At 39.6% G+C, this 12,614-nt stretch overlaps 1 protein-coding gene across 2 annotated transcripts in view; it reads left to right on the forward strand.

Moving 5' to 3' along the window:
* Nucleotides 1–12,614, forward strand: part of LOC100441661 (V-type proton ATPase subunit S1-like protein) — a 46,352-nt gene that overhangs the window by 17,977 nt on the left and 15,761 nt on the right. The gene's annotated exons all lie outside the window — the stretch shown is intronic.

Raw genomic sequence — 12,614 nt, forward strand, 5'->3', positions numbered from 1 at the left:
TTAAAGACTCCTTAGTCCACAACTGATAAAACCTATACATATAGACATTAACAATTTTTTTCTTCCATTGTTTCTGAGTCAATTGGTGCTTTCCTGCAGGTTCACTTTTGAATAGTAAGTGACTTATATTCTTTAGGTGGTTAAAGCCTAGTTCTGTTTCCCCACCTGGGTTACACAGAAATGCCTGATTTGTGTATTACACTAGTAAAATGTACACCAAGAATTAGCAAATTCCCGGTTCTGTTTTTAAGACAAAGTTAATGGGCTTAATTTTAGCTTCAGAAGCTTTAGATCTTAGAAATCACATAAGTCAATGATCATTTGAATCTAATATTATGGCTCATTAATTCATTATTAATCATTCATAATTCATTAATTAATTTTGTGAAACATTAATTCATTATGTTTCACAAAACAACAGTTGTTGTTTTGTGTGTTCTTTCAAATAATGGATCTGAAATTTAAAATATCTTTCAACTCCCTGGGGCTATTCAATATTCTGTCTGTAGGAAGGAGGATTGTATTTTAAGCTCGATACACGGTTTCTAAACATAGAGTGAGTAGGGGTCATTATTCTCACTTTGCACATTTCTTCCTCAAGTTGGGTATATTCTTGATCCAAAAAGAAATCCTGTGTGACCTCCCATTTTCCACTTTGATTTCAGAGTATTTTCATCAATTTCTTAGTTCATTTGTTCATGCAACACATTTTAAAAATAGTTGGTGCTTTTAAGTAGCAAGGCCCCATGCTAAGTGCTGGGTCTGCAATGGTGAGCACAACAGGGATAGTCCCTGCCCTCATGGACTAAGTCTAATAGGGAAGCCCTTGTTAATCAAATGATATATATTATTCCAAATAAACTTTGAAATGTGTTGTGAAAGAAAAGTATAGGAAGCAATGAGCACATACAATAGGGGGATTGGAACTCGCACAAGTTAGGGATTGTGTTCCTGAGGAAGTGACACTTACGCCATCATCTGGAGGAGATGTAGAAAATAACTAGGAGGATGGAGAACATTCCAGGTGGAGGGAACAGCAGGGGCTAAGGGAAAAATGGACCGTGAAGTGTTCAAGGAATTGAATAATGCTAGAGTAGCTGGAGCAGAGAGAGAAGGGAAGAGGTTAAATAAGGCAAGCATAGCTGGCAGACCGAAGTCTGCCTGGGTAATGTCTGGATATTTGTGCCTCTTTCATATATTGTGTTCAGTTACATTTTAACCTGTACTACAAAGTCTGGAGTTTAGGTAGGTTAGATGATTTGGCTAAAGCATATCTTTATTATACTTTCATTATTACTTGGATGGGAACCTCACTTTTGTTGCTCAGGAAATTAAACTTGTACTCACAAGAGACTTAATATAAACCGTAATGCTAATCTATAAATTTCTAAAGGAAGATATCTTTTTAAAAAATTAAAATAGAAAAATTTATCAAAGTAATACTTGTACATGGTTTCAAAAAATCAAAAGGTGACAAGACACACATTAAAGGAAAAATTGTCTTCTAGTTACTTCTATAGGCAAACATTTTCAAATTTTTAGTTGTTTCTTCTGTTGGCCACTGCTTGTATTAGTCACCTTTTTTCTAGAAACAAAAAAACCCCTACATTGCAGAAGTTTGCAGCCTCAAACATTTCTTTCTTGCTCCTGTTACTTCTGACAGCTACAGATGGGCTGCTGTGACCCTGCTCTATCTCTGTTTCCACTTCTCATTCCAAGTCCCAGACTGAAAGAGCAGCCCCTATTTGGGCATGCCATTCTTATGACAGAGGGAATGGGGCAAGAGATGGCAGGCACATGCAGACACTCGCAACTTCTGCAGAACTGCCACACTGTTGCTTCTGCTCATATTCCATTGGTCTAATTAAGATGTATAGCTGAAACTGGAGAGTTCTGTGACCCCCCTTGCAGGACATGCAACAGGGGTGTGGTGCATCTGTTTGGCCGCTGCCACATGCGCTCAAACCTTTTACAAGAAGGGGAGCATGCAGATGGGCAGGTGCAGGAACCAGCACAAGTGCTTTTGGGTTCTGGCCTCATGGTAGCATCTAGGGTTGGGTGCCTGTGACTCTCAAAACCCCAGTGGGTGTGCTACAGTGCTCCTTTAGCTCTGCCATCTTCAGACGGCTTAAGTGTTACCCAGCTTAGTGCCCTCTTGGACTTCAGGTTTTTGTTTGGCACCCAGGAAGAATCAGGTCACACAGGGCTGGAAGGATGGTGAATGTGGGGGTTATATTGAGTGATGGAGGTGGCTCTCAGCAGGATGGATGGGGAGCTGGAAGGGTGATGGATTGGGGGATGATCTTCCCCTGGAGTTTGGCTGTCCAGCAGCTGCTCTCCTCTCTAACTGTCCCCAGCCAAACTCCTCTAGATATTCAGATGCTGCTTCTCGTCTCTCCTTCTCTGTCATGCTGTTCTGCTGCTCTTCTGTTCACCTGTTCATCTGCTCATCTGCTTGTGGAGCCTGGGGTTTGGGGTTTATATGGGTACTGGATAGGGGGCCCTGGTGGGCCAAAAGGCAATATTTGGGTGCAGAAACAGGAATGCCTGTTCCCATTTAGGGCCATGGGTTTCCAGGCTTAAGGGTGGGGCCTTTGCCAGGAACTGCCCCCTTCTATCCAGTATTTCCTCATCTCTTGTCCATATGATAGCCAAGCCTGATGATGGGGCAGGAAGTATTTTCCACCCACAGGGAGGAACTGCAAGTCATATGGCCTAGGGGGATGCAAAATCCTCTCCCAGAGAAGGAAACGAAGACTGGATAACAATCATACAATTCACCATACTGCCATAATATCAGAATAATATGCATAGATGATTTCTCCATTTATACATGTTAGATTTTATAACAAGTTCCTTTATTATTGACAAAGTTCCTGTCTCCAATGTCCTCATCTTTCTTTCCTCCACCCCCCCATCCCTCCAGTATAGTTACATTACTACTTTCAGTTCATCAGTGCTTGTATCAATATGACTATGTATATTGTTCACAGACAAGCTAGTTAGTAGAGTGTAATTTTGTTTCTTTCTCTTTTTTGGGCAACGTTTCTTTTTCCCTTGAGTTAAAAATGGCCTTTTTGTAGTTGCAGTTTCAAAACATGCATAGTCTTAATTCTTTTCACATATTCTTTCCTCTAATATGCAGTGGTCTCTCAAATTCCCCTTTCACTTAGAGATCTCTCTGTAGGTCTTCCTTTTATTGTCCTCTTGCTCCAATCTGGATTGATTCTATGTCTGATGTACAATGGTTAGTCTTAGGTTTTGCTTCACCACTCTTCTAGTGAGATCTGCTGTTTATGAGAGCCTGTGCTTTCTCTTTGTTGGCTTTTGTCCTTACGTTGTGGGAGCATGTCCTCCGTTAGCTTCTGTGAAGGGGTGAGAGAGGTGCATTGGCTGAATCCTTGCATGATTCTTGTTTTTTTACTTCTGCAAGCTTAATAGGACATTTTCTTTAACCTTAGCTCCAAAATGATAAAAGTACCTTAGCTCACAAAAATCAACTCAAAATGGATCACAGACCTAAGTGTAAAAGTTAAAATTTAAAAACTTCTAGGAGAAACACAAGAGAAAATCTTGGTGACCTTGTTGGGCAAATATTTCTTTTAGACACAAAAACATAGGCCATAACAGAGAAAAAGAATATATTGGACTTTATGAAAATTAGACCTATTGCTCTTTGAAAAACCACCATTAAGAAAATGAAAAAGGAAGACAGAATGCCATAAAATATTTCCAGTGTGTATATCTGACACAGGACTTGCATCCAGAACATATAAAGAGCACTTATGGAGGTCAATGAATTTAATTTTTAAAATGAGCTAAAGATTTAAGCACACTTCACAAAAGAAACTATACGAATGCTCTATAGGCATAAGAAAAGATGCTCAGCATCATTAATCACCGGGGAAATGGATATTAAAATTAAACTGAGCTAGCAACCCACACTCATTGGAATGGTTAAAATTAAATAGATTGATGATACCAAATGTTAGCAAGAATGTTGAACAACAGGGAAGCCAAAATTGATTGGCAGCTTTTCTAAAAACGTTACTTCTATTATGTGACTTGGTCATTCTATTCCTGTTTATTTATTCAAGAGAAACAAAAACATATTCACACAAACTCCTATACATTAATGTTCTTAAATCTTTATTTATAGTAGCTCCAAACCAGAATCACCCCAAATATTCATGAATGTGTGCACAGACAGACCAAGTATGGCATATCCATACAATGAAATATTTCTTAACACTAAAAGAGAATGAACTACTGACATATGCAACAACATGTATGAATTTCAAAGTCATTACGATAAGACGGAAAGAAGCCAAATGCTAAGGAATATGTATGATTCCATTTATATGCAATTGTAGAAAATGCTAACTAGGCTGGGTGCGGTGGCTCACACCTGTAATCCCAGCATTTTGGGAGGCCGAAGCGGGCGGATCAACTGAGGTCAAGAGTTCGAGACCAGCCTGATCAACATGGAGAAACCGTGTCTCTACTGAAAATACAAAATTAGCCAGGTGTGGTGGTGCATGCCTTTAATCCCAGCTACTTGGGAGGCTGAGGCAGGAGAATTGCTTGAACTCAGGAGGTGGAGGTTGTGGTGAGCTGAGATCACGCCATTGCACTCCAGTCTGGGCAACAAGAGCAAAACTCCATCTCAAAAAAGAAGAAAGAAAAAAGAAAATGCTAACTAATCTAAAGTGACAGAAGCAAGTCTGTAGTTGCCTGGGGTTGAGGGTGGAGGGAACAACTCTTAGCTGCAGAAATGCAAGTGGAAACTTTTTTGGGTGTTGTAAGTATTCTGTATTGTTATTGTGGCAGTGGTGTCATGGGTATGTGCCTGTGCCAAAACTCATATAATTGTATAATTTGCATGAATGCAATTTACTGTACATAAATTATATACCTCAATAAAGTTGATGAAAATAAATGAATTGCATGCATGCATAAATTTATTAATAGCAACTAGTAGACATCATGGTCACCAATTTGTCATCTTCAGAAATTCTCATTAGATAATAGGGATCATATTACAGAGAGAATGGTGCATTTAATTTGTAATTGGTTCCATATAATTAATTCTAAAGCACTTTACTATGATATAGATTTAGTAACTCTTCAGCTACAATTATGTTTTGTATACATATCACGTAATATGTATCTTTCTCTAATTATAAAAATGTTGAATTTATATGATAGTGACATATAGAGACCTTATATCACAGGAATTGTTAAGTATAGAGTTTGATTTGCATTCTCATATACTGTAGGTAAAACTTATGGAAAACCTAAAATATGCAATAAACAAACTGTTAAATCTTTAGGACATTTATGACAAAACTGGAGATTTAAACACTAATTTTTTTTTTTTTTTTTTTTTATTATTATTATTATTATTATTATTATTATTATTATACTTTAGGCTCTATGGTACATGTGCACAACGTGCGGGTAAGTTACATATGTATACATGTGCCATGCTGGTGCGCTGCACCCACCAACTCGTCATCTAGCATTAGGTATATCTCCCAATGCTATCCCTCCCCCCTCCCCCCACCCCACAACAGTCCCTGAAGTGTGATGTTCCCCTTCCTGTGTCCATGTGTTCTCATTGTTCAATTCCCACCTATGAGTGAGAATATGCGGTGTTTGGTTTTTTGTTCTTGCGATAGTTTACTGAGAATGATGATTTCCAATTTCATCCATGTCCCTACAAAGGACGTGAACTCATCATTTTTTATGGCTGCATAGTATTCCATGGTGTATATGTGCCACATTTTCTTAATCCAGTCTATCATTGTTGGACATTTGGGTTGCTTCCAAGTCTTTGCTATTGTGAATAATGCCGCAATAAACATACGTGTGCATGTGTCTTTATAGCAGCATGATTTATAGTCCTCTGGGTATATACCCAGTAATGGGATGGCTGGGTCAAATGGAATTTCTAGTTCTAGATCCCTGAGGAATCGCCACACTGACTTCCACAAGGGTTGAACTAGTTTACAGTCCCACCAGCAGTGTAAAAGTGTTCCTATTTCTCCACATCCTCTCCAGCACCTGTTGTTTCCTGACTTTTTAATGATTGCCATTCTAACTGGTGTGAGATGGTATCTCATTGTGGTTTTGATTTGCATTTCTCTGATGGCCAGTGATGGTGAGCATTTTTTCATGTGTTTTTTGGCTGCATAAATGTCTTCTTTTGAGAAGTGTCTGTTCATGTCCTTTGCCCACTTTTTGATGGGGTTGTTTGTTTTTTTCTTGTAAATTTGTTGGAGTTCATTGTAGATTCTGGATACTAGCCCTTTGTCAGATGAGTAGGTTGCGAAAATTTTCTCCCATTTTGTAGGTTGCCTGTTCACTCTGATGGTAGTTTCCTTTGCTGTGCAGAAGCTCTTTAGTTTAATTAGATCCCATTTGTCAATTTTGGCTTTTGTTGCCATTGCTTTTGGAGTTTTAGACATGAAGTCCTTGCCCACGCCTATGTCCTGAATGGTATTGCCTAGGTTTTCTTCTAGGGTTTTTATGGTTTTAGGTCTAACATTTAAGTCTTTAATCCATCTTGAATTAATTTTTGTATAAGGTGTAAGGAAGGGATCCAGTTTCAGCTTTCTACATATTGCTAGCCAGTTTTCCCAGCACCATTTATTAAATAGGGAATCCTTTCCCCATTGCTTGTTTTTCTCAGGTTTGTCAAAGATCAGATAGTTGTAGATATGTGGCGTTATTTCTGAGGGCTCTGTTCTGTTCCATTGATCTATATCTCTGTTTTGGTACCAGTACCATGCTGTTTTGGTTACTGTAGCCTTGTAGTATAGTTTGAAGTCAGGTAGCGTGATGCCTCCAGCTTTGTTCTTTTGGCTTAGGATTGACTTGGCGATGCGGGCTCTTTTTTGGTTCCATATGAACTTTAAAGTAGTTTTTTCCAATTCTGTGAAGAAAGTCATTGGTAACTTGATGGGGATGGCATTGAATCTGTAAATTACCTTGGGAAGGATGGCCATTTTCATGATATTGATTCTTCCTACCCATGAGCATGGAATGTTCTTCCATTTGTTTGTATCCTCTTTTATTTCCTTGAGCAGTGGTTTGTAGTTCTCCTTGAAGAGGTCCTTCACATCCCTTGTAAGTTGGATTCCTAGGTATTTTATTCTCTTTGAAGCAATTGTGAATGGGAGTTCACTCATGATTTGGCTCTCTGTTTGTCTGTTATTGATGTATAAGAATGCTTGTGATTTTTGTACATTGATTTTGTATCCTGAGACTTTGCTGAAGTTGCTTATCAGCTTAAGGAGATTTTGGGCTGAGACAATGGGGTTTTCTAGATATACTATCATGTCATCTGCAAACAGGGACAATTTGACTTCCTCTTTTCCTAATTGAATACCCTTGATTTCCTTCTCTTGCCTAATTGCCCTGGCCAGAACTTCCAACACTATGTTGAATAGAAGTGGTGAGAGAGGGCATCCCTGTCTTGTGCCAGTTTTCAAAGGGAATGCTTCCAGTTTTTGCCCATTCAGTATGATATTGGCTGTGGGTTTGTCATAAATAGCTCTTATTATTTTGAGATACGTCCCATCAATACCTAATTTATTGAGAGTTTTTAGCATGAAGGGTTGCTGAATTTTGTCAAAGGCCTTTTCTGCTTCTATTGAGATAATCATGTGGTTTTTGTCTTTGGTTCTGTTTATATGCTGGATTACATTTATTGATTTGCGTATATTGAACCAGCCTTGCATCCCAGGGATGAAGCCCACTTGATCATGGTGGATAAGCTTTTTGATGTGCTGCTGGATTCTGTTTGCCAGTATTTTATTGAGGATTTTTGCATCAATGTTCATCAAGGATATTGGTCTAAAATTCTCTTTTTTTGTTGTGTCTCTGCCAGGCTTTGGTATCAGGATGATGCTGGCCTCATAAAATGAGTTAGGGAGGATTCCCTCTTTTTCTATTGATTGGAATAGTTTCAGAAGGAATGGTACCAGCTCCTCCTTGTACCTCTGGTAGAATTCGGCTGTGAACCCATCTGGTCCTGGACTTTTTTTGGTTGGTAAGCTATTGATTATTGCCACAATTTCAGATCCTGTTATTGGTCTATTCAGAGATTCAACTTCTTCCTGGTTTAGTCTTGGGAGGGTGTATGTGTTGAGGAATTTATCCATTTCTTCTAGATTTTCTAGTTTATTTGCGTAGAGGTGTTTGTAATATTCTCTGATGGTAGTTTGTATTTCTGTGGGATCGGTGGTGATATCCCCTTTATCATTTTTTATTGCATCTATTTGATTCTTCTCTCTTTTTTTCTTTATTAATCTTGCTAGTGGTCTATCAATTTTGTTGATCCTCTCAAAAAACCAGCTCCTGGATTCATTTATTTTTTGAAGGGTTTTTTGTGTCTCTATTTCCTTCAGTTCTGCTCTGATTTTAGTTATTTCTTGCCTTCTGCTAGCTTTTGAATGTGTTTGCTCTTGCTTTTCTAGTTCTTTTAATTGTGATGTTAGGGTGTCAATTTTGGATCTTTCCTGCTTTCTCTTGTGGGCATTTAGTGCTATAAATTTCCCTCTACACACTGCTTTGAATGCATCCCAGAGATTCTGGTATGTTGTGTCTTGGTTCTCGTTGGTTTCAAAGAACATCTTTATTTCTGCCTTCATTTCGTTATGTACCCAGTAGTCATTCAGGAGCAGGTTGTTCAGTTTCCATGTAGTTGAGCGGTTTTGAGTGAGATTCTTAATCCTGAGTTCTAGCTTGATTGCACTGTGATCTGAGAGATAGTTTGTTATAATTTCTGTTCTTTTACATTTATTGAGGAGAGCTTTACTTCCAAGTATATGGTCAATTTTGGAATAGGTGTGGTGTGGTGCTGAAAAAAATGTATATTCTGTTGATTTGGGGTGGAGAGTTCTGTAGATGTCTATTAGGTCTGCTTGGTGCAGAGCTGAGTTCAATTCCTGGGTATCCTTGTTGATTTTCTGTCTCGTTGATCTGTCTAATGTTGACAGTGGGGTGTTAAAGTCTCCCATTATTAATGTTTGGGAGTCTAAGTCTCTTTGTAGGTCACTCAGGACTTGCTTTATGAATCTGGGTGCTCCTGTATTGGGTGCATATATATTTAGGATAGTTAGCTCTTCTTGTTGAATTAATCCCTTTACCATTATGTAATGGCCTTCTTTGTCTCTTTTGATCTTTGTTGGTTTAAAGTCTGTTTTATCAGAGACTAGGATTGCAACCCCTGCCTTTTTTTGTTTTCCATTTGCTTGGTAGATCTTCCTCCATCCTTTTATTTTGAGCCTATGTGTGTCTCTGCACGTGAGATGGGTTTCCTGAATACAGCACACTGATGGGTCTTGAGTCTTTATCCAATTTGCCAGTCTGTGTCTTTTAATTGGAGCATTTAGTCCATTTACATTTAAAGTTAATATTGTTATGTGTGAATCTGATCCTGTCATTATGACGTTAGCTGGTTATTTTGCTCGTTAGTTGATGAAGTCCCTTCCTAGTCTCGATGGTCTTTACAATTCGGTATGATTTTGCAGTGGCTGGTACCGGTTGTGCCTTTCCATGTTTAGCGCTTCCTTCAGGAGCTCTTTTAGGGCAGGCCTGGTGGTGACAAAATCTCTTAGCATTTGCTTGTCTGTAAAGTATTTTATTTCTCCTTCACTTATGAAGCTTAGTTTGGCAGGATATGAAATTCTGGGTTGAAAATTCTTTTCTTTAAGAATGTTGAATATTGGCCCCCACTCTCTTCTGGCTTGTAGGGTTTCTGCCGAGAGATCCGCTGTTAGTCTGATGGGCTTCCCTTTGATGGTAACCCGACCTTTCTCTCTGGCTGCCCTTAACATTTTTTCCTTCATTTCAACTTTGGTGAATCTGACAATTATGTGTCTTGGAGTTGCTCTTCTCGAGGAGTATCTCTGTGGCGTTCTCTGTATTTCCTGAATCTGAATGTTGGCCTGCCTTGCTAGATTGGGGAAGTTCTCCTGGATAATATCCTGCAGAATGTTTTCCAACTTGTTTCCATTCTCCCCATCACTTTCAGGTACACCAATCAGACGTAGATTAGGTCTTTTCACATAGTCCCACATTTCTTGGAGGCTTTGCTCATTTCTTTTTATTCTTTTTTCTTTAAACTTCCCTTCTCGCTTCATTTCATTCATTTCATCTTCCAGGGCTGATACCCTTTCTTCCATTTGATCGCATCGGCTCCTGAGGCTTCTGCATTCTTCACGTAGTTCTCGAGCCTTGGTTTTCAGCTCCATCAGCTCCTTTAAGCACTTCTCTGTATTGGTTATTCTAGTTATACATTCTTCTAAATTTTTTTCAAAGTTTTCAACTTCTTTGCCTTTGGTTTGAATATCCTCCCGTAGCTCGGAGTAATTTGATCGTCTGAAGCCTTCTTCTCTCAGCTCGTCAAAGTCATTCTCCGTCCAGCTTTGTTCCGTTGCTGGTGAGGAACTGCGTTCTTTTGGAGGAGGAGAGGTGCTCTGCATTTTAGAGTTTCCAGTTTTTCTGCTCTGTTTTTTCCCCATCTTTGTGGTTTTATCTACTTTTGGTCTTTGATGATGGTGATGTACAGATGGGTTTTTGGTGTGGATGTCCTTTCTGCTAGTTTTCCTTCTAACAGACAGGACCCTCAGCTGCAGGTCTGTTGGAGTACCTGGCCGGCCGTGTGAGGTGTCAGTCTGCCCCTGCTGGGGGGTGCCTCCCAGTTAGGCTGCTCGGGGGTCAGGGGTCAGGGACCCACTTGAGGAGGCAGTCAGCCCGTTCTCAGATCTCCAGCTGCGTGCTGGGAGAACCACTGCTCTCCTCACAGCTGTCAGACAGGGACATTTAAGTCTGCAGAGGTTACTGCTGTCTTTTTGTTTGTCTGTGCCCTGCCCCCAGAGGTGGAGCCTACAGAGGCAGGCAGGCCTCCTTGAGCTGTGGTGGGCTCCACCCAGTTCAAGCTTCCAGGCTGCTTTGTTTACCTAAGCGAGCCTGGGCAATGGCGGGCGCCCCTCCCCCAGCCTCGCTGCCGACTTGCTGTTTGGTCTCTGACTGCTGTGCTAGCAATCAGCGAGACTCCGTGGGCGTAGGACCCTCTGAGCCAGGTGCGGGCTATACTCTCCTGGGGCACCGTTTCCTAAGCCCGTCGGAAAAGCACAGTATTCGGGTGGGAGTGGCCCGATTTTCCAGGTGCCGTCTGTCACCCCTGGAAAGGGAACTCCCTGACCCCTTGCGCTTCCCGAGTGAGGCAATGCCTCGCCCCTGCTTCGGCTGGCGCACGGTGCGCTCACCCACTGACCTGCGCCCACTGTCTGGCACTCCCTAGTGAGATGAACACGGTACCTCAGATGGAAATGCAGAAATCACCCGTCTTCTGCGTCGCTCGCGCTGGGAGCTGTAGACCGGAGCTGTTCCTATTCGGCCATCTTGGCTCCTCCCCCCCAAGCAATTTATGATAACTAATTTTATGTTAAATAGTTATCACTATTTTCTAGATGTAATTGTGCTGTTATTTTTAAAAGTTCTTATCTTTTAGAGATATATGCTGAAATGATATATATGCTGAAATGATATAATTTTTGATATTTTATTCAAACTAATATCACACGGGGGAAGAGGGTGAGTGAGCTTGTAGGTGAAACAAGATTGGTTATAACCTGATAATTACTAAAGTTGAATGATGGGTCCAGGTACATGGGGGCTTATTATATTTTTCTATTTATATTTGTGTATGTCTGAAATATCCTGTAATAAAAAATGTGTATATCTTCTAACTTAGAAATTTCACTTCAAGGAATTTATCTTAAGGAACTTCTCATGAGTGTGAACAAACAATCCACAGTAATGTTCAATGTGGTATTGTTATAATGCTAATAAAATTGAAAACAAATTAAATACTTAAGAGTAGAAATTTGGTTAAATACATTATGATACATTTTTATGATATAATACCACATGACATTAAAAATGTGTCAAAAGTATATAATTACATGGAAAATATTTGTGATATAGTTTTAATAAAAAATTGTAAACTCTAAAACAGTATGTCCACAAAAATCCATTTTTAAACTGTAAAAAGTAAATTATATACATATGTGGGGTGTGTGTGTGTGTTTGTGTTTGTATGCATATAGAGAACATATATACACACACAAACACAAGGATATATATCATAATTTATATGCTGATAAGTTTCCAATATAACTTTTTGGTAATTGAGTCAGTCATTTTTTTGAAAGGCTGGATGTTTTGGCTTTGATATATTAACAATGCAATGTAGTATAAAATTTCACTGTAAAATGTCCTATATGCTTTATTACTTTGTTATTTTATATTTGTTATTGGTTAAACCTTAGCATGTAGCACACTGCTTGGCACATAGTAGGCCCCCCCATAATATTATTCAATGAATAAGAATCAGGTTTGATTTAAAATAATTTTTCTGGCCTGGCATGATGGCTCACACCTGTAATTGCAGCACTTGGGGAGGCTGAGGTGGGTGGATCATCTGAGGTCAGGACTTCAAGAGCAGCCTGACCAACATGGTGAAACCCCATCTCTACAAAAAATACAAGAATTAATAGGGTGTGGTGGTGCATGCCTGTAATCCCGGCTACTCAGGAGGT

This window comes from Pongo abelii, chromosome 4 (genome assembly GCF_028885655.2).
Source record: "Pongo abelii isolate AG06213 chromosome 4, NHGRI_mPonAbe1-v2.0_pri, whole genome shotgun sequence".
Classification (NCBI taxonomy): Eukaryota; Metazoa; Chordata; class Mammalia; order Primates; family Hominidae; genus Pongo; species Pongo abelii.